General features: G+C 35.7%; 2 pseudogenes across 1 annotated transcript; both read right to left on the reverse strand.

Annotated features, from left to right (window-relative positions):
* Positions 1 to 15,152: 15,152 nt before the first annotated feature.
* Positions 15,153 to 20,391, reverse strand: LOC148192400 (uncharacterized; annotated as a pseudogene).
* A 4,475-nt stretch (positions 20,392 to 24,866) lies between these two features.
* LOC148192401 (uncharacterized) lies at positions 24,867 to 26,487 on the reverse strand (annotated as a pseudogene). Its single transcript, XR_015782271.1, has 4 exons — positions 26,227 to 26,487; positions 25,859 to 25,866; positions 25,630 to 25,771; positions 24,867 to 25,548 (listed from the first exon to the last, which is right to left on the reverse strand). The product of XR_015782271.1 is annotated as an uncharacterized LOC148192401 (transcript).
* Between the last annotated feature and the right edge of the window lie 698 nt (positions 26,488 to 27,185).

The following is a 27,185-nucleotide window of genomic DNA, read 5'->3' on the forward strand; positions in this document are numbered from 1 at the left end:
CAAACCACTGTCAAACCTGTGGTCTCAAAAAATTGTATAGTCCAATATTCTTTAAACGAATACATAACTGACCTTTCAACTTTTCATTTTTGCTATATTTTGTGCTAATTATTAGTTATATATAATTCGAACATTATTATCCAAAAAAGTTTAGTATGGTATTGATCTGACATCCATCGTTTCTTTCAACAGAGTAATATAATTGGTTGTTGAAGTAATGTATATATGCCTGCCAGTCTTCAATAATGTTGTCCAAATCTTGGAAATTTTGCCATAATTTTTCACATATGGATGATCTTGGAGGTATGTTGCAATGTAATGTTTGGACAAAGGTACCCAAATAATGAAAAACGAAGATGTCGCTTGCTTGAAGACAATCGTAGATTCTGGACAGACAAACTATCTTGGAAAATAGTCTGTTCATACTAACAGTACAAGTACAAGACACAAAAGAAAGAATTTTTTGTCAAGTCTTGGGAAGCTTATTGTGTATGTTATTCTTTATTGCAAGCTCTTACGGTCCTATGGTGTTTAAGAAAATTGATTTTTGTATATAGGTTCTATGTTGTAGCATTTTTCACATAACAGGAGGAAATTCCTGTGTAGTTTTTTAATTCTCTAGTACTAGACGTGTGTTATTTTATTATTTAGTAGTTTATGATATGTTTTCTTAGTTATTTAATTGATTATGGTCACTGTTACTTTATAATTTTATATTATTTTGATAATATTTGTAGAAAACGTATATTATTTGTCTTGGAAGTACATAGTATCAATCTTATTTAATAGTTCTTTACAAGTTTCAATGTACATGTAACAGGATGTTCACGAGGAGTAGGCGATATTTCTTTTAACATTTTGTAGATGGTTAGATGTATTTAATATTATATCTTGAGTTTAGGAACTATTTTTTTGTGTAACTATGTTAGGTAAAAATATTTAGGAACTTTGTTAGGTAAATATAACATTGAGTTTAGGAACTATTTTGATGTGTTAATAATAAAAAATATATTGATTATATTTTGAGTTTAGGAACTATTTAATATTACATTTTGAGTTTAGGAACTATTTTTTGTGCAACTATGTTAGGTAAAATTATTTAGGAACTTTGTTAAGTAAATATAACATTGAGTTTATAAACAATTTTGATGTGTTAATAATAGAAAATATATTGATTATTTTGCTTGTTATAGATTATTTAGACTATATTTTGGGATTGATATGGATAGTAGCACATGCAAATCTACATTTTAAGAAAACTCACTTTTTACACCGGTTATGACTCTAACAAGTATTAAAAAAGTCTCATTTTTTATACCTATTTTAATTTTGCCAGGTATAAAAGTAAGTCTTTTTATGTGAGATTTTCCATACCTATTCTATGAACATTAGGTGTAAAAACCATTCTTTTATACCTACTCTCGGATCGGTATAGAAAAACAAATACTTCTATTCCCCCCACTTTTATACCCACTCAAAAACAGGTATAAAAACTCATTTTTAATAGGTATAAAAAACATTTTTTGGCATAGTGAGCATCTTATTATTTTACCCTGACCTAGATAAGAAGCAAACAGAGGCAAAAGAGTATTACTATGTATACAAGTTTGACTGAGAATAATTTTGCGAATAAATATGTAGTGTTTAGCACTAGTACAGTAAGAGAAAACGACAACGGTTATTTTCGCTTATACGCAGCGGTTCAGCAACAAAGGCATATACAAGCGAGGTAAAAACCGAGGCAAAAAGATGTGTGCTTAAGCCTCAATTCAAATCTAACTGAGGTAGTAGGGGGTGCGTGCTTATGCCTCAGTTCAAATCCAACCAAGGCAGTAGAGTGATTTTTTCTTTTTCGCAGCATGTTCAGTTGTGATATTGCAAGCTCCAAGCAAACATCAAAGGAAAGATTCATCATAAAGATTTTAGAACTCAGAATAGGTCTTCAATTAATCCTTTTTTGGCGACCCTTCAAAAATCAAGCTTTCAAAACAGAAATATGCACCTCCCTTGATTAGTCAAATATCAATATGCAGTTACACTCTACTTCGTTAACATTGCTCTTACCAAAGTTACCTGTTTTCAGTTCAACTTCCCTTCCTTCCCAGATGACTCTAATGTATGGCTGAGCAAGAGTTCAAGAATATTAATTGATGCAATCCAAGTAACCCCTGAAACTCTAGGTCTAATAGATCATTATTCTAGATGTTTTTTCTACATAAAGCCATACCAACTTTGGAAAGAGAAGAACAACCAAAACCAAATAGCTTCCTTCAACACCACTTTTGTGCTCAACATAACTCCGGAAACTATCCCTGGTGGTGAAGGCTTGGCCTTTATCTTAACTTCATATAGGACTGGACTAAACTGTAGAATAGCTTCCTTCAACATCAAATGACATTATTACTCACTTAACCACTGGATTGGACTGCAGAATAGCAAACATCAAATGATATTTTCACTGCAACCCACAACGTCCACCGCTCCATCCTGCAATGAATCAGAAACCCAAAAAATCAACCCCCAAGACGAAATCGAACTCTAAATCACTAAAAGAACAAGAAACCATAGAATCAATCAAACAAAAAACACAATCAAAATCAAAGAACCATAATCCAATTTAAAAGGCGGTAAGACAACGAGAGGTATACTCGGAGCAACTATCAATCAATCTCTGAATGTCATTGCCAGTAGCAATGTCAGAATCGGCCAATTTTGCCTCCTCGAGTTTCTCAATCTCCTTCAACCACAGTTCAACATGCAACCTCTTCTTCGTCAGTCTATAATCCTTCTTCATATTGTCCACATTGTAAAGCGCGTCATTTTCTTCCCTCTTCTCCTTCTCCTTCGATCTTCTTCGCCCTTCGTTCCAATTCTCGTTCATCTCCGCCACGAACGCTTTTGTCTCCTCGTCGGCCTCGGCCACGGCGTCAATCGCTGTTGCGGGGGGAGGAAGAGGAGGAAGGGAAGTTAACGTCACTTTCCCATGGAGCTCGCATCTTCAGTGTTAAGTCCTCCAGCAGCCACACCGTTTCCCAAGCCTCGTTCCCGAGAAGAGGAACGAAGCCTCCCTCTCGGCAACGCCAAAAGAGAAAACCCTATTTTGGCTTGCGTGAGACCCCTGGTGCTGCCTCAAAGTTGGGTCTCTTTGTGAGAAAAGAATCAAGACGAAGAAGGAGAAAATAAATCTCGCTCCCTTGCGCAATGTCGATCCAACGCGGTGTCGAATAGAGAAGAGGAAGAGGATGAACACCCCCTTTCGCGATGCAGAATTCCCCCAATGCGTTATCTGATACAAGCCCTTAATTTGGTTCAAGGGAAAAAAAAGAAACAAGGGCCGAACCCTTAATTTGGTACAAGCCCACTTGAAATCAAAAAATAAAAAAAATAAAAACTATTTGTGTTGTGGAGGAAGAAGAAAGCTCGTGGAGGAAGACGATGCCTGTTCGCTCAAGGAGGAAGAAAAAGCATTGCTCGCGTCATAAGATTTTTTTGGTAGGTCTGGGAGGCTTTTATGCCTCGGGTGATTAGCAAACGAGGTAGTAAGGCATTTTTATGCCTCGAGTGATTAGGAAACCGAGGTAGTAAACTATTTTTGAAAATGGTAGTCTGACTTGTCAGAAAAGACATGTGCTCTAAGCAAGGTTATATGCTTCAGTTGTTTATTTAACCGATGAAATATACCTCTTACACCTCGGGTCCCCTTGAACCGAGACATATAACTTCGTAATAACTCCGAAAATGTCACTGTGTTTTGATATACTTCGGTTTTTACAAAACCGAAGCGTATATAACGATATAATAATCTCTTTTTTTTACTAGTGTAGATGTTTTGTTTTTTGTTGGGCATCCATAGCTAGAAGAAGATTGTAAAGAAGAGATTTGACATTGATTGATATGAATATAAGAGTGGAATTGGTGACCCAATACTTAGTGAAAGTTTGAGCTTAAAATAGAACAGATAACAATAAAGAGAAACATTTTCAGAGTTCCACCAACTTTTCAAGAATTTGGAACAAGAGGGGCAAGCTTATAAGGAATCCAAACAAAAAGCACCATGCAGACATTCCTTTCTTCATTCAAACCAATATCAATCACCATAGACAAATGAAAATGTAAAGGGTTTTAAGAACTTCAAGTGGCAGCAAACGACGGAAGCAAAGGCAGCGGAGCAGTGGTGGAGCGGCGAGAACGATGGCAGAAGTAGCGCTTAGAGGGAATACTCCTATTGTTCGCGCGAGAAATAGAGCCACCCAACTTGGACAGCGGTTTGCTGGAGACAATGGAGGCGAAGGAGGGGGACGAACTGTGGCAACACGGCGGTGGATGCACGGAGAAGACAACAATGGCCAACCCGCGAGATTAATCGAAACAGAGACCGCGTTGTGCGACAGAAATGGAGAACTTTGCGTTTGCTGATGGAGGTTCGCATTGCAGCAGTTCGCATTTGGTGGTTGCTTTGGTCGAAGAGAAAGAAGGGGGCTCTGGTCGAAGAGAAAGAACTGTAAACCCTTTTTTACGATTCTATAAAATAAACCAAAGGGATATTATGTCGGTTTCACGAATAACCGAGGCAGTACGCAAGCTACTAAAGCGGTTCAATAGAAACCCAATGCCTACACATGTCAAAAAAAAATTTAAAATAAACCTATATGCTTCGGTTGGCATCCAAACCGAGGTAGTAGCACATTTTGGCACCGGTTCTTAGAAAATCGAAGCAGTCTATGCGGACAGAACGCATTGACGCAAACATTTGTCAAATGAAAAGCCTGAATACACAAACTTTTATGCTTCGGTTGACTTCCAAACCGAGGTAGTAGTTGGTTTAGACACCAATTCTATGAAGAACCGAAGCGATATGCCTTTCACAAAAAGGTAGCCAGTCTGACTTGTAGAGGGTAGTTGAGTTGTAGAGAGTTTTATTCCTCGGGTGATTGAGATAACCGAGGTAGTATCACGTATAGGCATTGGTTCCCTTATAACCGAAGCATATAAGTTCCTGTTAATTACATAAACGCCACTTCATTTTAATATGCCTCGGGTTTTCCAAAACCCAAGCGTACTGGGCGCGTTAAAAAGTTGTTTTTTACTAATGATTGGGCTTGAACTCTGAATAGTTTGTTGATAAGATATTTTCTGTTGATATACTTTCAAATTAAATCATTTATCTTTAAAAATATCAACAAAATTATCTATTTCATTAATGTCCTTCTTAAATTTCCAAAATTACAGAAAAGCCCTTGAAAGTTTCCCTAATTACAGTTTAACCCCTCTTCTTTCTTTTCCACAATTGCATTTTAATCCCTTAGTTGACCAGACTTGACCTAACCTTGACCAGAGTTGACCCTTTGACCATATTCATTATCTAATGGAAGCCTGCCACGTGGAAGCCCCTTTTCCACCCCAAAATTAGGGTTCTGCACTTTGGGAAAGGGCTTGCTACGCCTACGCCGTGAGAAGAAGGAGAACACTACGCGTTGTTTTGCTCTTCTCCCTTGCGGCTGCACATGGTGATTTTTTGGGTTTTTGGTTTGGCTTTGTAGGTCTGAAAGTTATGGTGGGAGCGGTGGTTTAACGGCACGCACTAGTGGAGGCATGGACACGACGCGATTAGGATTTGCTTTGTGTCGAGCCGCAATGGTGGTTTAGGCGAGTGTGAACGAAGCTCGCGTGAGGATGACGATGAACGTGGTGCGCGACGAAGAGGTTGGAGGTGTGCCGTGATTTGTTCCCAGTGAGGTAGGGTTGGACGAAGATGAAGATGGTGAGCGAGAAGCGTGAATGAGAAGGCCATGGTTGATGCGTGTTGATGTTCGACGCTGGCTCGAGGTGACTATGGAGACGCTACTCTTACGAGTCGTCAAGGAGATGGTCTGGTGAGGTTGATCGGTTTCACGATGGCGAGGCGTGATGAGGAGTTCTCACGGTTCTGTTTCACGACTGGATACTAGAGGTTTCTCTACATTTTTTGGATTTGCAGGTGATGAAAGCAAAGGAAATTGGCAACGACAACTTGTGATCCGGTGAGATGGTACGCGAGGAAGATGATGGTGGTCGTGCAAAATGGTCGCGATGTGACAACAGGAACGCTGATGGTCGTGTATGTAGGGATTTTTAGGAGGTTCAAGAGTAAAGACTGTCTGTTTTGTACATTTTTTGTTATTTTCCAAACAAAATCTGATTTTGGGCTTTAATTTGCAATTTGGACCAATAAACTTGTAATTTAAGCTACACAAATAAACGTAAGAATTTTCAAGAATAATTTATGCAATTAAAATCACTTTTTAAGCCCCTTTTATTTCCAAACACAATAAATCCAATAATCACAAATTCTCTTCAAATCAACCATTTAAGCGCAAATATGCCATCAAAAATTTAAATTTTAAAACATAAATACGGACATAAATATGCACTCATCAGTCTATAATTAACATTTACCAATGGATCATATGTGGTTAATAAAGTGCATTTTTTCTATAAAATTATATTTGTGATAATTATAATTATAATTATATATATATATATATATATATATATATATATATATATTCTTAAATTTAACTATTTTATTATATTAAATTAAATGTGTAATGATTTCTTTAGTAATTTTATAATATTAAAATAAAATATCACACAACTCTTTCTCTCCCATATTCCATGCTTTTTGTTTACTTCCAATTAACAAGTCCAACATTTTATTCAACTTATAAGGAGAATGTTAATTATTTAAGTTTTGGAGAGATCGTATATATTTTAATTTATGAACACCAATGTATTAAGCACTAATAACAATAAATAAGATAAAATTATGTGCTTTTTTCTACTCTTACGAAAATTATTTCTTTCATTGGAAAATCATTATCATATATAATAATATTATTACTAAAAAAATAAACAACCTGTGCGTAGACTATTTAATAAAACTTTTCCTTTTATTTAGATGCACATATCAAATTAGCTGATGAACAATTAAAATGAGATAATATCCTGGTATATTTGATATATATATATATATATATTTCAATCAATATATATTTTAAAAAGATTTATTCTTAAATAATTGTTTATTTAAACTATTGTTAACAAAAATATTATATCACAATTTAAATTCAATATATAGTTTATATATTTAAACCAAATAAATATTTATTTTATATAATAATAAAGATATATAAGTAGATAACTTTGGCCTATCAAATGTAATTTGATTATTTTTAGAAATTATAACACTTATATTTACAATAAATTAGGATTAATTATATATTTTGTATTTAAAATTATTTTTTTCTAAAAAAACCTATGGTTGATTTTAACTCACAATACATTTATAAATATTTTGGTCTTATAAATTTCTTTTATGAGGAACTTTTTAACTGAGTTTTTCTGACGTTAATCAACAAAAGTCAAGGTCAATCCATGTTAAGAAGGTCAAACTAAACGTTTATGCATCACCGTATTTATACAAATAAGTCAAATCATATTAATAATTTTTTATTAGTTTTATAATATTAAAATAAAATATCACACAACCGTTTTTTCTCGAGGTCTTTCTCTCCACATCTTCATGCTTTTTGTTTACTTCCATCCAATAAACAAGTCAAACATTTTATTCAACTTATAAGAACAATATTAATTTTTTCATTAAAATTATTTAATTCTTAAATAATTAAATTTTAATTATTTAAGTTTTGGATAGATCATATATTAATACTTTACCTTTTACTAAAATAAATTAGAAAAATTCCTTTAATAATTTTTATAAAGAAGGAACACATGAATTAATTGTTAGCTTTAGTTTGAATTAATTTGAAGTGATTTTTTAAAATTTGGAAATTAAAACTTGGAAATTATAAGTATATATAAAAATTTTCTTTTCTTTCCTTATCTTCTTAATGAATTGAAGTTGAATTTTAAATATAGCTAAATATCAATCTATACATATATATATATATATATGTTTAATGTCTCAATAGGTCCCTATTTTCACCCAGAATTTCAAATAGGTCCCTTTCTTTTTCGCCATCTCAATTGAGTCCTTATTTTTATAAAATTGAATCAAATAGGACCTTTCCGTCAAATTGAAATGATGCCGTTAAGAAGAATATGCTTTATTTCTGGGTGAAAATAATGACGACGTCATTTCAATTTGACGGAAAGGTCCTATTTGATTCAATTTTAGAAAAATAAGGACTCAATTGAGATGCCGAAAAAGAAAGAGACCTATTTGAAATTCTGGGTGAAAATAGGGACCTATTGAGACATTAAACCTATATATATATATATATATATATTGATATATATATATATATATATATATATATATATATATATATATATATATATATATATATATATATATATATATGTGTGTGTGTGTGTGTGTGTTTAGAGTTTTTATTGCATATAGCCATAGCATCCTACTTTGGATTGATTGCATTGAAGGAAGAAATATTGTCCCAAAGTTGAATTAGAATGAAGATCATATTCTCACTTGTGTTAGTTATGCTTCTTTCCATTGGGATTGGTATGCTTTGATTTTGATATGTTCATGTTGTAGTCCACTGTGTTCATAAAAAAATTGTTGTATTTTAAACAAGCTTTTTTCTTTTGTTGCAGAAAACGAAGGAACAGTGAAAGTGGCAGAGGGAAAAATCTGTGATGTGCAGTTGTATAACTACTGTGATGAAGACTGTTACAGTGATTGCCCAAAGCTATATGGAGCAAGAGCACTTGGTATGTGTAATCCTGATAGTCTAGTCTGCATATGTCGTAGGCGATGTTAAGTTTTCACCACATTCTTGAACTCTTCCAACATTCTACAAACTTAATTCTAAGACAGTTAATGTCACGAAGAAATTAAATAAATATTATAAGTAAAACAAAAGATACTATGTTGGTTTTGGAGAGAATTGTACTATCTTATTTTAAACTTAAAAAAAAAAGAAACAAGATACTGCATCGGTTTCTCTTTTTATTCAAACTAGTGTGTTTGATTTCTTATTTTCACTTCTTCGTGTTCGCGGCCGTGCTTTATTCAGCATTCTTATGCATCCTACATTTCCACGCCGCCATTACAGAACCTCCCTCCCATTTGCAGACCCTCTTTTCCACTGTCGCTGGTATCGCTTTGCCTTCATAACCTTGCGTTTCCACCTAGCCTTCGTCGTATGCCCCTAGGTTGTGGTGGCTGTTCCAAATGACTCCCATTTGTTAAAAAAAACTATTGATTATTTACTTTGTAAGACTAAAAACTTTAAAATAATGAAAAATATTCATTTTTAATAAAATAATTTTAAATTCTAAAAAGTAATTAAATTATGAAATTAACTTTGTGAGAGAGACTTTAAGAGTTAAATTTTATGTTTCAATTTAGTATAAAAACATTAAACAATTTTCAATTTTTATTTTTAACAATCACGTCATAAGCTAACAAGCCCTCCAAAGAAATTTACATTAAGTTCAAAAGTCAAAAATCTATTAATTGTTATATTCTAATAAAAAGTTTTATTAGTTTCAATTGACTAATTGATAAAACTCTGTTTAAAAGTAAGGCTCGCTATATCTACAAGAAAAAATTATTTATTTCTTTATATTTTTTAGTTTTTTCAATAGTTATTCATTAATACATTAAAGCATATATTCTCTTTTTTATAATTATTTTTTCATAATGATATTTTATTTATAGTCGAAAAAAGTTATCGAATTAGTTTCGAAACTATAGTCACAATCAAAGTGTGATGTTATAAGATTATGAAAATCATCTTAATTAGTTGTGATAAATGTGTGTCAGAGTACAAAGGAAACATTATTAACAGATTCTAAAATGACTAAAAGAAAGTCATACCGACATTGGAAGTAAAAAGATAAAAAGTAATTTGCGTAGTTCTAAAACATATGTTAAAATTAAGCAATAAGTTAAATAATAAACATTTAAGCATCACTTTTCTGACGATAAGTTTATTACAAATATTATATAACAAAATAAAATATTTTTATATGCGATGCTGAATATAGTGCAAGGGCTAAGTCCGAATCAGACATGACCGTGAGTTCCTAGCTTGGGGATTAGTTGTGCTAAGGGACAGGCCCTCGAAACCCTAGGAACCAACGATTTGTGCTACGTCGTGTGGGTGTCACTAGTAAAAAATGTGGTTTTTAATTCGCTATATAGGCTTCGGTTATGTGAGAACCGAAGCGTATAAGAATTTATACATCGGTTAATGTAAGAGCTGAGGTAAAATAATGATATGACACCGGTTAATTCAAGACCCGAGGCATATACCACTATCCAGCTCAGAAAAAAGGCCCTTTTGCCTCGGGTGACTAGGCAACCGAGGCCTATACCTCTCCACTTTATTCAGACTTAACCTAATCCGCGCTTCTCCTTCCTTTACTCTCCCATTTTTCCTCTGCGCGTGCTTCTTCTTCCTCCTGCTCTCCGCGTGCCAGTGCTCGGCCCATTGGTGCCCTGCCTCGCCGCTGCTGCCTGTGGTGCTTCCTCCAACGACTCCACTCTTTCGCCACCGTTGAGCCTCCGCCGTTGCTGCTTCCGCATTGCTGCCTCCGCCGGAAATAGAAAAGGGCCAAGCCGCTCCAGATCCGCAATTGCTGCTTCCTCACTACTGCCTCCGTCGGAAATAGAAAAGGGCCAAGCCGCTCCAGATGCAGATCCGCCGCTCCAGATGCAGATCCGCCGCTCCAGATGCAGATCCGCCACTCCAGATGCAGATCCGTCGTTCCAGATGCAGATCCGCCGCTCCAGATGCAGATCCGCCGCTCCAGATCCGCCGTTGCTGCTTCCGCACTGCTGCCTCCGCCGTTCCAGGTCGGCGAGATCCACCGCTCCAGATCGGAGCCTTCCGTCGTCTCCGCCGCAGCGCTTGTCGTCAAACTCCTCACCGCCAGTCGCTGCTACCCTCTAACCCCTTCGAATGTCGCCGCCGCCCTAGACAGCAGCGTTTGCAGCCGCGAGTCGCCGTCAAACTTCTCATTAGTTTTAGTTGTTTCTTATCAAACTCTGTTCAATCAATGGTTTAACATTATTGTAATATTGTGTCTTCCTTCTTGTTTGATTCATGTATGATTTTCTTTTGATTGTTTTAGATTGTTCAATCAATGGTTTAACATTGTTTTAACATTGTGTGTTGTTTCTTGTTTGATTTGTGTATGGTTTTCTTTCTGAGTGTTTTAGATTCTTTAGCTGGAAAGTTCTGTTTGGCATGATGAATTGAGTTCTAAATCTGAAGAAATAAAAAAAAAACACGTCACGCTACTGCCTCGGTTCTTAGAGAACCGAGGCATATTTCTATCTCGTTTTATTTCGGTCCATAACCGAGTCATAAAGTTTGGCTTTTTTACCTTGCTCACATATGCCTCGGTTGTAAAACCGAGGCCTATAACCAAATCTAACCGGTGCCTTTTCTCATTATCCTACTAGTGTGTCAATGACATTTAACAGAATGCATGTCAATTTTTTTAAAACGTGTAAGAACATAATGAAAAATGGCAATTGGTTTGAAATTTGTTCTATTGAACCATTTGGGAACGTTTTCTCTCCTTCCCGCTAATTGTTTTGGGGTTTATGGTTGGTTATGCAAGTTTTTTTCTCTACCAATGGTTGTAACGTTTTCTGTCTCGATGGTTGTTTTGGTTTAAGGGTTTGGCAATATTGTGGTTGTTCATTGGATTTTCGATTTAGGGTTTAACGTTTCATTTAGGTTGGTGGGTAGTACGGTGGGTTGAGGGCATTGCGTTTAGGGTTTGATAGCAGCGAAAAAGGGATTCTAGGTGTTGGTGTTGCGTGTAGGGAGAACATTTGTTGATGAGAAATTTATGCAACCTGGTAAAAACCCAAGTCCTATGCTTGTATTGCCTCCTATGTGAACCTAATTTGTGGATGCTCTAATTCATGCCTTTTTTGTGTTCTCTATCTTATTGATTTTGTATATCTTTTTCATGTTTCAATTTGGGTGGATGCCCATAACGACAATGAGTTACGTCGAAGAGAAAGCGACCCAAGCAAAATATGTTTTCATGGAAGGGAAGAGTCCAACGGGATATGTTGTGAAGATGGTTGCGGATTTGAAGGATGGAGATGACGGTGATGGGTGAGCGGCCGTGCATTTTCCGATAGAGATGATGGTGGAGGGAATGAAGGTCGCGACCCATGTGGTTGAAGGGGCGGCGGGGTATGTAGAGCATCAAGTTAAATTTATTTCCTTTCGTTAGCAGATGTTGTGCCTTATTCAGCTCACATCTCATGCTATGTTGATATTTAGGGATGGGTCATGTAAACATTGCTGATAATTCATTTCAAGTTATTTAACTATTCAATAGTGTATAAAAAAAAACGTGACCCACACTATGAATGTACTGTACTTATTTTAACCTTAAAATCCTTTAAATAAATGCAATTAGGACCTTGGATCAAGTACAAATAATAAAAACTAAAAATAAAGTATAGCTGCCTCAAAATAAAAAAAAAATACTTAATCTATCTTTATCTTATATCAACAAAATAAAATAATAATGCACCTAAATAAATGGAAAATCAAAACTACCTATCCCTATTTTATCTCTATCAAAATCAAATTAAATATTATCAGACCCAAACTAATAAAATAAGATTCAAACAAAATTATTAATAAACTCCTAAAATTTAAATTTATTCCAACAAATAGAACATAATAAGAAATGTACCTTAAGACAGATTTTGAATACAACAATATAGAAACTTAAGGTGTGATGCCACAAACATTATTGGTAATATATATTGTCTTTGAAATGTAACAAACTTCAAATTCTCCGTTAGATCTTAATGCAAGGAGCTAGGAAAGAGACAAAGGATTAAGTCATTGATGTAGACAAGCTCAAGAAAATGAAACCAGAGAAAGTTTCTCCTTGGACTATGAAAGGGTTGATTATTTTGATAAGGAGGTTTGGGTTGTCTATCACCTCCGATGCACCGAATGAAGATGAGAATGACAAATATTAATAGATAGTGGGAAGCAAAGGTGGTTACATACAAAATTTTGGGGAACATAGCCAAGCTAGGACATAAGTAACATTATGAGCTTTTCAAAACTCTAAGTTTTTTTTTCTCTGATTGAGTTTCGCTAGAATTGCTTCTTGTTCTCATTTCACACCCTCAAATAATTCAGTTATATTGAGAAGGATGATCTCTTGTGATTCATGAAGAAATAGGAAGTGGAAAATGTGTTTCCACTTATTAAAAATAGGAAGCCTTATAACTGAATTCAAGAGGGGGTGAATTGGATTTAACCCTTTTTGAAAATCTTTTTAAAATCTTTAAAGAGTTCTTAAAACTTGAAATCAATATCCATAGATTTCATGAATCAACTAAGTAAAGAAAATGTAAAAGAAAGATCAAAGGACAACAAGATTTATACTGGTTCAGCTTACATTAGTGAAAAACAACGTATTACGTCGGTTATTTTTGGCTTTTAACGACGAATTAGAGACTGACGTCATAGCAGGTGACATAACTTTTACGTCGAATATCACGAGGTGATGTTAATAGGACAATTTCACGTCGATTATATCGAGATTTGACGTAAACCTAACGTCATTATTGTGCAACGACGTGAGGTTATGTCAGTTAGTAAAGAAATTGACGTTCAATATTTGAATAAATATTTATATTTATAGTAAGATTTGTCATCTTATGTACGAGGAAATTGACGTAAACTTAACGTCGATGAGGAAGATAATGGACGTAATGTTCACGTCGAAGTTCAAAGAAGATGTCAATTTTTGAGTAATATTTGAATAAATATTTATATTTAAAGGAATATTTGACGTCAAGTATAAAGGGATGGACGTAAGGTTAACATCGAAATTGTTTATATGGGACATTACTGTCGATGTTTGAACGTCAAATGGTGTGTACTTCGACGTTACCTTCAGTGTTTTTTTTTGGATTTGATTCGGTTTAGCTCATTCAACCAAACCTGAAATACAGAAACCAGTTTTCCAATTCATATATATTCACAGAATTAATTAATTTAAACCATGCTATCATCAATTCATCAATTCCAATTAAATAGTAAAACTAAAAGACGCTAATGCTATCATCAAAACTTTAAAGAACCTAGTTTTTCATTCATCTATTCACAGTATTCATCTATTCACAATAATCTACTAACAGTTTAAAAGTTGCACAAGTAAACAAATGCTACTATCATGAAAGGAAAAACCTAAAGCTATAGCTATTTAAAATGTTTATTCAAATATCGCGCCCAATCCTCTCTTATCGTCATTATTACTGAAGTGGACAATGGAGAGGTAGTGTTGAACTGCTACAAAATCAAGGAAACTTTAGTATTATATTCATTTTATTGTCAAAAGTTTATTGATATTTGTAAGATTTTCAAATGTAAATTTTTACCACAGTCCATTCCCCTCTGATTTATGCTCGGATGATTGCCTTCATCCATGACATGATGTAGTAACCACATGCACAAGAATCATTCTGCTTATTACACTAAACATGTGAAAGAACTTAGTCAAATGTAATGGTTTAAATTTGACTACGAAAATTAAAGGTTAAAGATCATCGAATTCCAACCTTAGGATATATAATTTCAAGTTGTTGTCCTCTGGTCCTAGTCACCACTCTAAACAAATTTGAAACATTTGAAACATTAGAAACATAAATTAATATATTAATATCATAATGAATTGATAAGAATGAATGTAATACTTATGTTTGTATCAAGGACTTCAACTCCGCTTTAATCTTCCTATGAAGAGAACAAAACCATACAACTTGTGCTTTTTTTGGAATGATCACCATGAGTTGCCAATGGCCCCTGTCATGTACCAACAACTAGTGAGTTAGTTTATTGATTAAAATTTGATAAAAGTTGACAATATTGGGAAACATATACACATCAATGTATGGTGCGATATATATCTCTCTGTTAGACTCAGTCATCCATGTTTGAATATATGATTTTCTGAAATCTAATGTGTTTCCAAATGGTTGAATGGTCTGAGGTTTAAGAAAGCCATAAACTGATGCCCGACCTGATTCAACTACGATGGTGTCCATGTACCTGTAAGAATAAAGTTAAGTATATTTATTAAAAAGTAATAATACTAATATACAAATTGGAAAATAACAAATAAAAAATTTACATGCACCATAGTTGTATGCATGAAATGTTGAGCATTTTTTCTCCACCAATGATCTCATAAGCATCATCGAAATTAATATACAATGGAACATGGCACTCGAGGCCAAATGTTCTTAACTCCCAGAGCATCTCTACTGGTCCTTTTCTCAACTTATTTAATTTGGAGGTCAATATGGATATAACATCATGGTCTTCTGCTTCCTCACGAGCCTCGTTCACAGGTTGAGCAATTGGTTGTTTCTCAGGACAGTAGACCTGCAACTCACATTTACAAAAGTTAGGAATCGTTTAATTATAACTTGAAGATTTAAGATAATAAAAAGAAGAATATAATACCGCTGGTGGGCCAAAATATGGCATGATCATAGCCTTAGGCCAAGCTAGAAATGCGCCTAAGGCCTCTTCCACGAATTCGATTTCAGATGTAGGAAACGGCACCCGAGCCTTGGGGTCTCCATGATCATCAATCATTACCCGCGCGTGAGTGGGCAATAAAGGAGCACCATGAATGGTCTGGCCTCCTGCAATCTGTCATCCCACGGCCACTACGTGCGGAGGATCCTCATCAACCAAAAACTCATACTGAATATTGTAATCAGTATGATCTGCAGTAGAGCATGAGCCTTTGGTGCTCACATGAGGTGCAGTAGGATCATCTGTAGGGGCGTCCTCCTGTTGTGACTATTGTTGTTGCTCTTGTTGTTGTTGTTGTTGTTGTTGTTGTTGTTGTTGCTGTTGTTGCTGTTGTTGCTGTTGTTGCTGTTGTTGCTATTGTTGGGTGATCAACGCAAGTTTTTCTTCTAGCATTCTTAAGCGTTCACCCATGCTTTCCTCTAATTCGACTTGCACCTGTTGCGTGATGCGACTAACCATTTCCTGAGTCACGACTTCTGTGCTTCTTGGTTTAGGGCCAAAGTAGTCCCTCACTCCAATAGCTCCTTCAACACCACGCACACGACCTGGACGGTCTAGCCGACCTGTGGCTGCTACTAGGAGGTCCTCCCTACCTTGTGCCACAAATGTGCCTTGACTATGTTGGTCAACCAAGTCATCCTGCATATCATAATGAAGCTAGACACATTAAAAGGTTTGTTACATAATTTTTTATGAACTATGGTAATCAGTTAAAAGTTTCCACTTACAATTCTCTGGGATATCTCCTAAGCAGACTGGGAAGTAAACTGGCCATTGGACTTTGTCCGTGCAGCCTTCCACAACTCATGTCTGGCTGATGGAGGTGCTAGATCAGGTGACTCAAGACCTAACTCCTCAACGCGACGTTTTCTCATCTTTTTCTCTAATAACGGATAACCACCACGTGACAGTACGTGTGGTGTATCATTAAGCTTCTACCTCTACTTGGCGGCTATCCCTTTAACCTATGAAAAAATGAAAATCATTAAGCATAAATCACAAATTAACACCTTGTGTGACTAGAACAAAATATTAAAAAAATACCTACCACTCAAGAGTAAGTCTAGATTCTTTAAACTTCACCCACTCCTCCTCAGTTATTTTATATTTTGTACAAGGAGTTTCGTTCTATGTAGAGCCAAAGAGGTATTGACGTGTCATTCTCGGTTTGAAGTCTCTCCACCGAACTGCAATGTGGGATAAAATCTTCTTCCTTATCCTCTCATCATTATGGATATTCCAATTTTCCTGTTAAAAACAAAATTAATGTTAAAGCATGATCAACAAAAATAAGTCAACGATGGAAGTAAAACATCTTAAACATACCAAAATATCCTGCCATAGTAGATTTTTGTCAACCTGTGGGACATCATACCAACAGGTAGTGACAAGAGGGACATGTGCTTTTTCCATCACGCCCAAGTAACTTTTGAACGATGTTGCATATGCCCCAATAGGCACAAATGTTCGAGGATCAAACTCCACCGCCACTGGTTTCTCATTAACCCGACGGGATGTGACATCAGGCATCCGAGTCACAGATCTACCCCCCCTCCCGTCGAACCTGATCCAGAGCTCGTCATACCTGTTTACAAAGTGTTAGTACATTATAGTTAGAACAAACAAAATAAATAAATTGTACAAGTAATTAAAACAATGCTAAGACACGTATTTATCCCATATTCCTTCATTGTGATCACATCGAGTTGCATGTATTCATCGGGTACATCATCGACCTTATTTTCAATGGTTCTTGATAAGAAGGAGCTTGTCTCAAGTATATCTAGAGACTCTTCATCATCAGTTGTGTGCATGGCTCTGCCTTCGAATACCACTGACCATTTATGATTCACTAGGTCAGTGACATAGAATATTTGTCTTGCTTGACTAGCCATAATAAATGGTTCATCCATGTAACTCATTTTGTTAAGATCCACCAAAGTGAATCCGAGGTCTTCTGTCACCACATCAGAATTATTGTCAACCCATTTACACTTGAAAACTGAAACTCTAAAAGTAACACAATCAATTTCCTAAATATCTTGTGTTATTCCAAAATAAATGATTGATGTTGTAATTGGATTCTTATCCTTGGAACTGGAAAAGTGTACAGCCTCAGCTTGTAGGGTAACTCCACTATTTTGAACTCTACTTTTATCGTCTTCCTCCTTTGAATAGAACAAGTAATTGTTTATGTAATAGCCGCCGAAAGTGATCACATCAGTGTTAGGTCCATGAGCTAGTCTCAATAGATTTTCAGAAACATTCGGAGTCACATAAATATTTTTCTTAAACCAAGCTAAAAATGATTTGTTATGTTCATTAAGTGTCCATTTTTCACTCATACGTGGATGTGCTGACTTTATTTCATCAATGTGTTGTGAAATGTAAGGAATAACATCCTCTGTGTTGTTTAAAATGTACAAATGTTCTTGATTAACTTCTTTTCCACTAACACTTTCAATCCTTACTTCTCGAACTCCCTTTCCTTCACGTATGTTTTCATGTATTTTCTTTGGAAGTCCTATTGGGTCACAACTTGGCATATAACTTGAGCAGAATTCAATGGCTTCCTCTGCAATGTAGCGCTCTATAATCGAAGCTTTCGGTCTTAATTGATTCTTAACATATCCCTTTAAGATCTTCATGTATCTTTCAACTGGGTACATCCACCATAAGAAAAACGGTCCACATATTGGAATCTCTCTCACTAGATGGACAATCAAATGAACCATGATATCAAAAAATGAGGGTTGGAAATACATTTCCAATTGGCACAATAGTCTGATGGCCTCATTTTGCAAATCATCTAACTGTCGAGGATCAACAACTTTCTTCCAAATGGCATTGAAAAACAAACTCAAACGTATGAGAATACCTCTAACAGAGGCATGTAATATGACTCGAATAACTACTGGTAAAAGTTGTTGCATTAAGACATGACAATCGTGAGACTTTAAACCAACCAACTTCAAATCTTTCATAGAAACAAGACTACTAATATTTGACGAATAACCTTGTGGAACCTTCACACTATGTAAACATTGACAAAAAAATTGTTTTTCTTTTTTTGAAAGAGTGTGACAAGCTGGAGGAAGATAATTGCGTCTTCCTATGGATTGCGGATGTAACTCAGAACAAATTACCATTTCAACCAAGTCTTGTCGTGCTTTCACTCCATCTTTTGTCTTTCCTTTAATGTTTAGTAAAGTTCCAACAACACTATCACATACATTTTTTTCAACATGCATCACGTCTATGCAATGTCGCACATCAAGTTTACACCAATATGGAAGATTGAAGAATATTGATCACTTTTTCCAAATGTTTTTCTCAACGGTCTTCTTTTTATGTTTTCCGAAGACAACATCAATATTCCTCACCTAGTCGTATATTTGTTCCCTATTACGTGGTCTGCACACTACATCATCCTCAGGACTTTCATTAAAGGGTTTTTTCAATCTACGGTAAGGGTGATTTCGAGGAAGGAATCTTCGATGTCTTGTGTACACAGTTTTCTGCCCATGCTTCAGTTGAAGATAGCTAGTATTTTCTTCACAAATCGGACATGCAAAATGACCTTTAACACTGTAACCACTCAAGTTCCCATATGTTGGGAAATCATTTATGGTGCAAAACAATATTGCACGCAAACGAAAGTTTTCTTTTGAATATGAATCGAAGACCTCGACGCCCTCTTCCCACAACATTTTTAAATTGTCAATTAACGGTTTTAGATAAACATCAATGTCATTTCCAGGTTGTCTAGGACCCTATATCATCATAGACAACATCATGTATTTTCTCTTCATGCACAACATAGGAGATAGATTGTAAATCATCAAAATAACTGGCCATGAACTATGTTTGCTACTTAAGTTGCCATAAGGATTCATACCATCGGTAGCAACTGCAAGTCTTAAATTTCTTGTCTCTGCACTAAATTCAGGAAATGTACCATCAATGTTCTTCCATTGTGGGGAATCAGCTGGGTGTCGAAGAAGATTATCACATTTTCTTCCATCAATGTGCCACACAAGATTCTTCGCATCTTCTTTAATAGAAAACAATCGTTTAAACCTAGGTACTATAGGTAAATACCACATGACCTTAGCTGGTGACCTTCATTGTGTTCATCATTATTTTCATCAAGTTTCTTCTTAAATCGTGACGAACCACACGTCGGACACACCTTCATTGAAGCATACTGATCTCTATACAATACACAGTCATTGGGACATGCATGTATCTTTTGGTATTCCAAACCCATTGGACATAGAATTTTCTTCGCATTGTAAATACGGATAGGTAACATGTTATTTTCTGGTAGCATCTCCTTCAGTAACTCCAACAATTCCGTGAAACTTTTATCAGTCCATTCGTTTCTTGCTTTCAAACAAAACAATTTCAAAGTAGCCGATAACCTTGTAAAATTGATGCATCCTGGATACAACTCTTGCTTTGAATTGTTCTTAAGACTACGTATAAATGAGCTCTTCCAAAATTTTCTTCGCCAACGTCACGTACCATTTCGTCTAAATGATCACTCACCCATTCGTCGACGTAATCCGAACCTCTTAAAGTTGTCGGCTTATATAATACTTCCCCATGCCAAGTCCAAACTGTATAACTTCTCATTATTCCGTAGATGAACATATGATCACGGATGTTGTCCAAGTCTTCATATACTTGATTGAGACAACAAACACAAGGGCAAAAATATGCCTCGTTCATTGGATTTTGCGTGTTCTTTAACATATTGTATGAACTCAGAAACCCCTCGCTCATATTCTTCACTAATATGATGCTGATGAATCCAACTTCGATCCTTACTACTACACTGAACGAAAAGAATCCACGGAAAAAAAAACTAACTTACGTTGAAAAACAAAAATAAATACCTATCATACTTGAAGGAAAAAAATAAAGTATCATAATATACGTACACGAACACAAATATCTATCATTATACATATATCATACGTCCAGAATCGACAAACACGAACACATATATCATACGTAAGAGATATTGAAGGAAAAAAAAAAACCAAACTTCAAATGGTGTCATTGGAGAAGAAGACGAAGTTCGCTGACAACAAACGAACACAAATACCATACGTTGAAGGAAAAAAAACTATCATAGTATCGTTGTACATATAGATATCATACGTTCAGAATCGACAAACACAACACAAACACGAGCACATAAATCATACATAAGAGTATTTTAAGAAAAAAAAACACATACTTCAAATGGTGTCACTAGAGAAGATGACAAAGTTCATTGACCCCGAATGACAAACAGCCTAAAGATAAACGAAAAAAAATCGGTCAACCTTAGGAATGAGAACCAAATGACATTACAAAGACAGAAACGACTTAAAAATAACCTTCTTTCTTTATCGCAGTCGTCCACCAAGAAGAAAGTTCAAGCAGAAATGGAACCGCGAAAAAACAGTGAGACTGTGTTTTGTTTTTACATTCAATAAAAAACTTTCACGTCGTATACAACAAAACTTTGATGTTATGTGAAGGGAATTGAAGTACTTGGGAGCATTAATTGTGTGCTTAATAGAATGTCGTATTCAGTGGGGCTTCGACTTTTTATTCTTTTTTCTTTAAAATCAAACATGAAATTTTTTTCTTTTTATTTCTTCCTTAATCGATTCAAGTTAGCAGTGTACTGAAATTTGCACTTTTAAACCAGTGATAAGTTTTTTATCAATATCAGAGCAGCATAATCTTCTCTTTTCAACTAGATTGAGGGTTAGTCCACATAACAATGCAATTAACATTCATAACTCACATATCGTTTACTAAAATAAATCTTCATTTCATTTCAAAATAAAACCGAAGTAGCACATAAAACCAGAGGTGACTTAATGCCATGAATACAAAAGATAAAAAAAAAATCCACATAGAAAAGTAGTCCCTATTCTTACGAAGAAGAATCCATTCAATCTTCATCAATTGACTCGTCATCAAAATCTTCAGTTTCAAAGCCAATGCCATTCTTGTTTCCCTTCTTCTCCCATCTGAAAAGAGTATCTTCAACGCTCTCATCCCTTTCAAACATCTTCCTAAATTGATCAACAACATATTTCTCAAAATCAGTTTGTGGAATGAAGGTAGTATGATCTGCAGCAGGAGTAGGTGTACTTCCAACAGTTAGCTCATCTCTAAAAAACCATCCATTCACAGTCCTTTCCAGCCCAATAGAAAACAAACTTAGTATACCAACTTTTTGTGACTTGTTGCACACAAGTATGACTTCTTGAGATACATCTACTCCTTGGAGTATCAACACCTGACTGATAAATTCTCTACATTGCAATTTGTGTGCATATTTATGACCTATAGCGATCATACGGTCTTTTAGTACCGCAACCCAGTTGGTTGGGATTCTAGTCTTGATAACATTCAATAAAATACATCTTCTATTGACATTCTGTCCTCGAAAAATCTTCCAGGCAGCAGTAGCCAAGTCAGGACATAAGCAATCAATTTCTCCTCCTTGTTTAAGCCATCATGTAGGTACTCCTTATCCACCGTGTACCTTTGTGGATATCTTAAGCAATTTACATATATAGCTCTCTTTGTTAGCCATCTATTTGACTCAGAATCACGGATATGAGAATCCAAACCTTCAGCTTTCAGTCCAGCAATATGTGACCAAACATTATCGTCAATAGTAATGTTAACACCTTTGACCCTTGAGTGAATGACCCCATTTACAACCCTCAGGTTTGTGTAGAAAACCTCTACCAAATCTGGATAGAAATCTCCTTTCATCTGGACAAAATCAAAAAGCCCTTGATATGCAATCCATTCTTGAAAAAGGAACCCTTCTTTCTTGAACAATTGCAGGTCCAGATACTTGTGAGGAACTACATATTTTATAACTCTCCAGAATAAAAACTTTCCTTGGATCTCGTCATCACTTATCCATCCAGATGGATTTGCATTTCTTGTAACACGGGCAACCTTCTCTTTTCTTCTAGATGATGATGATGAAGAAGCCATGTCTGGATAGAATTCTTGGAACGTCTTTCACAATCTAGTACTTTTTAAGTTCTCAACTTCGAAGCTTAAAATGTACAATGATTACGTCAAATTTTACTAGGCTTTGACATACTAATTGTCAGCCAGAAGACAAACAGTTTGACAAAAGACAAAGGTTACGTCGTATTCTACGGATATACGACGTTTTCTTCTTCATCCACGCGCCTCTTTTTCCTTTTTAAAACCTCTCATAACCTCCCAGTACCATTATATTTTAATATAATATTTACATTTTAAGATAACCTCCAATTAGAAATGCAACGTTACGAATATTCGAGGTTTTCTTCTTCAGCCTCCCGCCCTTTTCTATGCTTTTTTCATTTATAAACCTCCCATAACCTACCATTACCTTTATATTTTAAGATAAGATTTACAATTTTTTTATTTTTATATTATATAAATTTGTTTAAATTTATCTTGTAATATTTACATATTATAAAACATAAGAACGATTTGTCGTTGAAATTTAAAGAGAATAAAATTTTGTTTCTTTAAAATATTAATTTTATTTCATATGGAAAATAATAATAATAATATTTTATGAGAATTGTGTTTTAGTTATAGATCACAATAATTAAAATCATAATAAATATTTTTAAATTATTAAAAGTAATTTGAAATGAATGTTTAAGGCTAAAGAAAGGTATGATTATACTAAAAGACTTTGATTGATTTTTAAATTATAATACTTTAAGTTTGAGAATAAATTAAGTTGGCTAATAAACTAAAGGTTAAGATAGAATATCATGGACAAAAATTGAGATAGCTCAGTTAGAAAAAAAATATTTAGACAAGTTAACAACAAAGATGCATCACACCAAGTCAAAGATGGAGAAGAGACAACGTATATGGAGAAAAGTCAGACATATCTAGACCAAAAGTTAAGACATAATGGGTTGGGTCGAAGATTAAGGCAGGTTAAGTTTGAAGGTGGAGACTGGTTGGGATAGGCTGACCCGAGCCAAAGGTAGGATAGGGGCCTATCTCATGAATAATAATTAACATCTTTGTGGCAAATATTTCTTTTAGGGTTGTTTAGGTGCCTTAAACGTTTATACCTATATATAGGGACACCAAATACATATGTAGACACTTTAGAAGTCATAAATATGCATTTGCAACGTTGAGGAAGGATTCTTTTGGTTCTTGGTTTACAACTCCGATTCTTATCAAAGATTAACATCTTTGTGGCAAATATTTCTTGTAAGGTTTCTTAGCTTGACTTAAAGATTTGTATAAATGATTATGATATCAAAAAATACTATGATTAACATTATTAGCACTAGTGTAGAAAAGGCTTTAGACGTCTGTTGTTTTGGCTTTTTGACGTCTGACCTGCGCCCGACGTCTTTGTGGGTGACGTTAGTCAGACGTCCGTTGTGTCAGGCCCGACGTTTATATAGACGTCGGGCCTAACACAACGGACGTCTATATAAACGTCGGGCCTGACACAACTGACGTCTATATAGACGTCCGGCCTGACGCAACGGACGTCTATATAGATGTCCAGCGAAGCTACCCCGGACGTCTATATGGCTAAACGGGTTGTTTAGGGATTACGGGTTTGGACGTCGGTTTGTGCACTGCCAGACGTCTATAGACGTCCGTTTGTGCACTAACCGACGTCTACTGGGCGTTTTTTTTTAAAAAATCAATTTATTTTTGCATTAAAACCACACCTGAAAAACAGAAAATCGTCCCAGAACAATATATAGTATAATATATTTGCGTTTCATATAAAGAAAGTTCTACTTAATGTACAAAATAATCCAATACCAAAACTATCAATATATAAACTTATAAAACTAAAATTAATCAATGTTCAACAACAAATAAAACTGTTCCTAACTCCATCTTTGCAGAAGATAAGCTGTCCACTCCTGTCTTATTTGCCTAATCGTTTCCTCTGGTATAGGAGATGTACTCTTGAAGCGCTGCAAAATTGAAGACAGATTCATTATGGTTTCATATATGTTTAAAGATGAATTTGATTTGTAATGTATTCAAGGTATGCATCATTACCTCATTCCAGTCATCTATAATGACAGCTCGAATGATGGTCTTAATCCAACACATGACATAGAAGCCACATTCCCATGAATCCTGCTGCTAGTTACACTAAAATGATGCACTAAATCGTCAATAATTTAGATCATTCAATAACATAGAAAATGAATTAGAACTATAAATGACAATCAACCTTTGGATATAAATTTTGAACTAGTTGACCTCGAGATTTACTAATAACAAAGACATTATACCTCTAGAGTAGCGATGTGTGACATGATCAATGCTCGAGGCCAGGCTATAAATGAGCCTATGGCCTCCCACACAAAATTAATTTCTGGAGTGGGTACAGGCACCTGAGCCTGGGGATCCCGAATCTCGTCAATCGTCACACGCACGTGGTGGGGTAATATGGGAACACCATGAATAGTGAGCCCTCCCTCAAGCACTCGTCCGACAGCCACAATGCATGGGGGATCCCCATCAACCAACAACTCATATTGACCGCTGTACTGAGTAGGTTCTACAGCAGAGCATGATCCTGGCGTGGGAGTTTCACCGGGCCCCGTGTTGCCCTGCGTCATGGAATGCAGCTTCTGTTCAAGCACTCTTTGTATTTCTTTTTTTTCTTGTAGCTGCTCCATGAATCGTTGCTCCATGAATCGTTGCTCCAATGATCTCATGCTTTGGTTGAGTCTTTCCTCCGACTGAAGATCCATCTGCCTCAGTGCCTCCTGACTCATTGATTGAGTGGTTTTCTGTGTGGGCCAAAGTAGTCACGAAGACCAATCGCCCCAGGAACTCCACGTACACGTCCTGGGTGCTCGGGTCTTCCAATGGACGTTGTTAGAATGTCGTCCCTACCTTGGCCAACAAATGTTCCCTGAGTCTGCTGCTCAACCAACTCATCCTGCACATACAAAAACGAACATACTTAGAAGACATGCTGTGATAGATACACAATCAAACAATGTTTAGAATTTGAACTTACAATTCTTTGTGAGATCAAGGCTGCTGAGGAAGATGTCATGTTCCCATCAGATTTAGTCCGAGCAGCCTTCCACAGCTCGTACCTAGTAGGTGCAGGTGCTAGGTCCGGCGACTCAAGTCCCAAGGCATCCACTCTAGACTTTCTAAGTTATTTTTCCAGTTTTGCATAACCACCTCGTGATAACAAGTGTGGTGCATCGTTTATCCGTTGTCTTTCTTGGGAGGCTAACCTTTTACCCTGTGAAACCATGTACATAAATAAGTGTAAAATCATAAGAACTCAATGAAAGGTTTTAAGTTGTTAAGAAACAAACCTTCCATTCCTCAAACTCTCTAGATGCACGAAACTGTATCCAGTCCTCCTCTGTGAAGGTATAGTACTGACATGGATTTTGATCTTGTCTGTCTCCAAAGACATATATTTGTGTCAGCCTTGTCTTGAAATCCCTCCATCTTATCGTTATATGCGATAACACTTTCTTTCTAATTTGTATCGTGTTTGGAATATCATAATGTTGCTGTTTAAAACAAAACACTTGTTATTGATTTGAAAAGATGAAAGAAATAAGTATATCAACAGTGTTGTAAGTAAACATACCTGAATATCTTGGCATAAGAGGTTCTTGTCGACCTCTAGGACGTCATCCCAAGTTGCATGAAGGATAGAGACATGGCTTTTTGCTAACTTACCCAGATAACTCCTAAACCTATCAGCATTTGGCCCTGATGCCTGACTTGATCTGGGGTCAATGTCAACATGTCTCCTCTGCCCATCAACGCGTCCGGCTGTCACATCTGCCAATCGTGTGACGCCTCGACCACGTCTGGTTTGTCCCGATCCTGAGTCTGAGGCCGACATACCTGAAAATTTATACAAGGTTAGTAATAATTCAATTTTGATGAACATATATAAAGTCAATAATTAACTATCACAACCTATTAAGATATTGTTTTCTCCCAAATCCCTTCATTGTGATCACTACGAATTGCCTGAATGACATCGGCAACATCATCAACTGGGTCTTCAATGGGTCTAGATGGAACAGATGTTGTCTCAAGTATATCAAGAGAATCGTCATCATCATGTCCATGCATTTGTCCTGCTTGACTAGCCATGATAAATGGTTCATCAGTGATGAGAGGGTCGCACCTCTCACAAAAGTTGTGCATAAAAGAATGCAGTATAGTGCTAGGACATGACTCCTAGGTCGTCTCTCAAGGACCAAATTTGGTTCAAGTCTCAGGTCAAACACGCAGTGGGGGGGGGGTTTGTGAAAAGTTTGTGAATGCGGATGAACTAAATTAAAACTTGAAAATCGAACACAACCGAATATAATTGAAAACACTAAAATAAATTAACAAAGCATGAAGAACGAACGATCCTACAGATGACCGAACGGTTTCTAAACTTGGAAATGCAAGAAGATAAAGAAGTCAAACAAAACAGAATAGACAACATAGTGAGTGGAAGCAATAAACCGAACATGATATTCAACACCAAAGTGAAAAGTGCTTGAACCAAATTAAAATGCAACATTGAGTTTAAAAGTGAAAGGC

Source organism: Vigna umbellata, chromosome 9 (assembly GCF_029865625.1).
Source record: "Vigna umbellata cultivar VRB3 chromosome 9, Vumbellata_1.0, whole genome shotgun sequence".
Lineage (NCBI taxonomy): Eukaryota > Viridiplantae > Streptophyta > Magnoliopsida > Fabales > Fabaceae > Vigna > Vigna umbellata.